We start from the raw sequence: 4881 nt of genomic DNA on the forward strand, positions 1-4881 counted from the left end.
GGCAATGACGAATATACCTCACGCGCTTTACCAACAAGGACGCATTGCAACAGCAATGTCCACACACCCTTAGGCCATTTCAGTGATATAGCCACACGGTCAAACAAAGTGAAATATTTATCAACATCTTTTTCACTGAACGGTGGAACCAAACGAATATTTCTGCTCACATCAACCTCATGCTCTTTAGAAGAGAAGCGGGAAATATCTAATTGTTTCTCCTGCAGCTGAACTTCAGCCCTTTTGGTATCCTCCTCAAGCTCAAGCCGTTTCATTTCAAGAACATGCATGAGCTCTTTCTCTTTTAAGGCCATTCTCTGTGACTCAAGCTCCATCTCCTTCAGTTTAATGACGGCCTCCATGTTCTGAACTGGCTGTATAGATTTATGACTGTCAGGACTACTGGGCAACACCTCTTTGTCAACCAAAGCAGTCCATAACAACGTCTTAATTGACTGTTTGTTTGCTTGTTTATTAATAGAAACGCCATATTTATCTGCAAGCAACACTAAATTTTCCTTAGTACATCGATGAAACATCTCTAGGCTAGGAGCCTCAACAAACTCTTCCACCTTAAATTCCATTTTTAAGGAAAATCACTTATACCATATGACAAACAGGAGTAAACATTAAACACATGGAGTACCAAACCAAAACCATTTTCCTGCTCACAAATCCTACCAAAATAGCCAAAACAACAGGTTACTAGAACCACAAAGCAGAAAAAATGATTACACAAACAGACTACCCCTGCCACAAGAAGCCTATCAAAGTACACAAAACGTCTAGGGTTTACTCAAAAGTTTGAACGAGCCCCCATAATTATGTTACGGCCACCAAAATCAAATACCTCAAAGGCCAATAACATGATACAAAACCAGATTCAAATGCAAAAATTATTTATTTTTCACTAACAAAAAAAGAACTAAACCTGAATCAAACAAACAAAGAGGGGTCGGATGGGCTGGCAAACAAAAGATAAAGGGTGCTCTGGCCAACCACTCAATGGGCCGTCAGACCAGAGACTCTAAACCTGCCTCAGTGTGAAAATAAACCTGAAACAAAACCACGAAAACAATAATGCCAGTCCCATCCTTCCCAAGCAAAATAAGTTAATACAGAATGAAGAATTACATGAAGAAAACTATGCAATGAATTAAACAACCCAAAACAACACCAGACTACTGCCACCAGTCTGAGGGGGACGAGAGAGAGGCCTCGACTGCCAGTGCACAGCTGTCTTAAAGCTGAGGCTCGTCATCAGGCTCACGTGATGCAGCTTGGGCCAGGAGCCTCCAATCAGGTACAGGAGCAACCAGGCAGCAAGAGGTACTAGTGGAAATCAGAGAAACAGGTTAGTACAAAATTAACACCAGCAGAGGGAGCGCATAACAGGGGTGAAAACCCACTGTTACTGTTTACATTGAATAGTTTGAGTCTAACATTTCTCTGGGGAGTTTCCAACAATTTACAAGTAAATGCTGTTTGAGAAAACTAACCCATATTTAATGATTTCACCTTTATTATTCTACTTCTCCTCATGAGTCTGAGATTTACTTGATAATTTGCCTTTGAGTTTCAGAACCCAGGTAGGAGTAGATTTCACCAGTCCCATTTCACCAGCAGACGAGACACATGTATCTAAACATTGTGTACATAGTGCATATAGATTTCTGTTTCCACCTTCTCTTGAATTTTTGATGTGTAATATTAAAGGGGTTCGGGATAATGCAGGGAATGTACAAAAGTAAAAAAAGTCATGATCTTATTGAATGATGAAACATCGAAGGATTGATTGGCCTCCTCTTGATGTAAATCAGATTCAATGTTTTAGGTCCATGAATTTCCAAATCTGAAAGATTAAATTAGAAGTCAGAACATTGGAACAGTTTCCAATGTTTGGCCATGTGCCATGTGTTCACATCCTGGAAACTCAGCATCCATTAGTATATCCAGGCAGAACCTGCTTTTAGTTACCCCTACTGCAACGGAATAAACATTTCTTACATACATATATCAATTGCATCCATCTAAAGTCTGCTCTTTCTACTTCCCGACATTATGCTGCACCATCTCTGTGGATTAAACTCATCAGTGGTAGAAATTCCATGCCCATAATTCACCTCAAGCATCAGCTGCTGACAAAAATATTAAACACTGAAACGGCATCTTTAATTTACTCTGGGCCAATAGAATAAGTGGTAAGAATTTGACATGTAAATGCAGTAAAGCCTATCATGTAATGATTAAAAAAATCATCAAAATTAAAGTTTATGGAATCTATCTCTCTTAAGCTTTTAGTTCACTGATATAAAATATTGCTGCAAGAAAGAAAACTCACTGAAGTTCTTGGGATCCATTGCAAATGCAGTGAATGTAAAAGAGTGATACATAATTTAGAACACGTTGTGGACATTTTAGGAGAGTTTAAAGAATTTGGTAAAAAAAAAGTTTCATGGTGCACAATATTTTGGAGCCAAATTCAATTTAAAGTGACTTCCAATAACCACACACTGCAGGTCATGCTTGATGCCATATTGATGAAAGCATTCATGTGTGTATACCTGTTACTCTCCAGAGGAAGGCAGTGGCAGATCGTGATGTCAATCAGCTTATAACACTGCCATTGTGAAGCTTTAGGCTCCAGGCAATACTCTCAGTATGCCATTACTGAAATGCAGTACAGAAAAACTCAGCCACCAGTATAAAAGGATCATCAATTACTTAGGATTAGTTGCTCATTTCTATTGACTCTTGTTATATATCTACAAGTATTTAGTACTTTGTAGAATTTTTAAAATTTGCTTGTCTGTAGGGTGGTGTATAAGGTGCCAAATCTCTTTGTCCTGATGTCAAAGTTTCTGCACAAAACAATTGCTCCCAGTCATGGGTGCACTAGTGGACACTTTGCATCAAGTAGAACACAACTGCAAGAATGAGAACAACAGGAAAAATTGCTAAAAGCAAGAAGTGACTGAGCAAGAGGCAATAACAATCTGGTTCTCCTTTGTGAGCCTCAATAAATAACTGTGTGGGACATTTGTGTTTCAGAAAGAAGGCCTCCGTTTTACTTTGCTTCAGCCACACCTCAGCATGAGAACAGGTAAAGGGTCCATTGTCCTTTATTACTGTGGTTATGGGTTCTTTGTGTCAAGGCTCTTCGAGGCTGGAACAGATGATATTTTCAACATCTCAGTTTTAAATCACTGATCAGAGACCTGACTTTATTTTCGTCTCCCTTGTCATAAAATAGTAGGTAAAGCTTGAAAAATCATGATTACAGGTTTCCTCATGGTGCAGGTGTTGTAAGTTATTGGGGCAAATCCTCCAAAATTATGGAAGTACTCGGATAAGGACATGGACATTTTAAAAAGACAGATTTGCTGGCTGCAACGGAAAAAACCCCAATCCACAAAGAAATAATTAGTTTCAAGTTTCAAACCTGTCTGGCCTGTGGACTTGGGCATCACACAACTATGCGAATGGTGTGGGCAGGAAAGGCTGAGACGGAGATAACGAGATTATCTTGGAAACACAAAGGAAGGTACCAAGCCTCAGCAGACGATGGTAAACAGGCCAGCAGCAAGCACAATCACCATCGTGGATGACCCATCCATCGAACAATGGGAGCCCATCCAGGCGATGGGATAACGATCAGGCTGAGGGATCATGACATCAGCAAACCCCTTATCATCAGAAGCCTATTGTTCATGCCAGATCGAAACTGGGAATCATCAAAAGAACCCTTTTATCCAGAGGATCACCTGGAGGTTTCAAAGGAAACTCAGGTATAAAAGCCGGAGTCAAGCCAGAACTCGTTCTCTTTCTGCTCTGCTGGACGGCTCGTGAGCCTGCATCGACCTAGCTGTGAGTATCCCGGTGACCTGGTGAAGTTTCCGAAATAGGAGGTTGAGAGAAAAGAAAGGGAAAGGGGGAGTATACTTGCAAGTAAAATTGTGTAAAGTAAGTTTTACGACGTGCCCGATAGTTTTCGGTCCATAGTCTTAGTTCAAAGCATAAGTTTAGCCACGTATTATGTAGTGTTGGTGAGATTCGATTTCTCATTGTTTAATAAAGCCTGTAAATTTTAGACTTGCTTTGAGTCCATCTTGGTTTCTGTTTTCTCTCATCAGCACACTCTGGTCAATTCAACCTTTTATCATATCCCACCATAATTCCGAGGTCTAGAACCTAGGGGAATCCCTTTTGTTGTATTCTCTCTCTTGGAAACCGCTCGAGTGGAGTGGTGGCCGTTTGACCCTCCGACAAGGGAGAGAATAACTCGGGCAGTTGGGCCCGAAGTGGAGTAAAGGGAAACGAAAACCCCTACAGAATGGCGACCGCGGCAGGACCTCAGTGGTTTGGGATATGTGATTTGCCAGAGGGGGTGAGAGACCGTAGCAAGATGGAGGGGAGAATCTCCTCTTATCTATTTAAAAAGATCAATCTCACCAAACAATGGGTGATAGCATTGTTGACAGCACAGCAGCCTGCAGCAGCTGCTGCTCAATGGACGGAAAGCAAAGTGTATAATAAAGGGCAGGAAAAGGCAGTTTGGCTAGCGTGCCTATCACAGCAGGTAGCAAAAATGCAGAGACAGGTAGATAGTCTGGAAGAGCAACTGAGAGAAGCTAGGGCCAACGCTGAAGAAAGCGCTAGAGAAGGGGAAGGGCTATATGAGGAACGCAGTGGAGCCAGGCAGTGTATCTTGCAGGCGAGGGAGTCCCACAGAAATGCCCAGGAATTCCTCCAATGCCAGGTGGTAGAGGCAAAGGAGAGGGAACGGAATGCCCAGGAACTCCTGGCTCAGAGTACACAGAAGTGCAGGGAGCTGGAGGGAAAGTTCCAAGATATCTAAGCAGCATACAGGGTGGCCCGTAG

This window comes from Amblyraja radiata, chromosome 27 (assembly GCF_010909765.2).
Source record: "Amblyraja radiata isolate CabotCenter1 chromosome 27, sAmbRad1.1.pri, whole genome shotgun sequence".
In the NCBI taxonomy this organism is placed as follows: Eukaryota; Metazoa; Chordata; class Chondrichthyes; order Rajiformes; family Rajidae; genus Amblyraja; species Amblyraja radiata.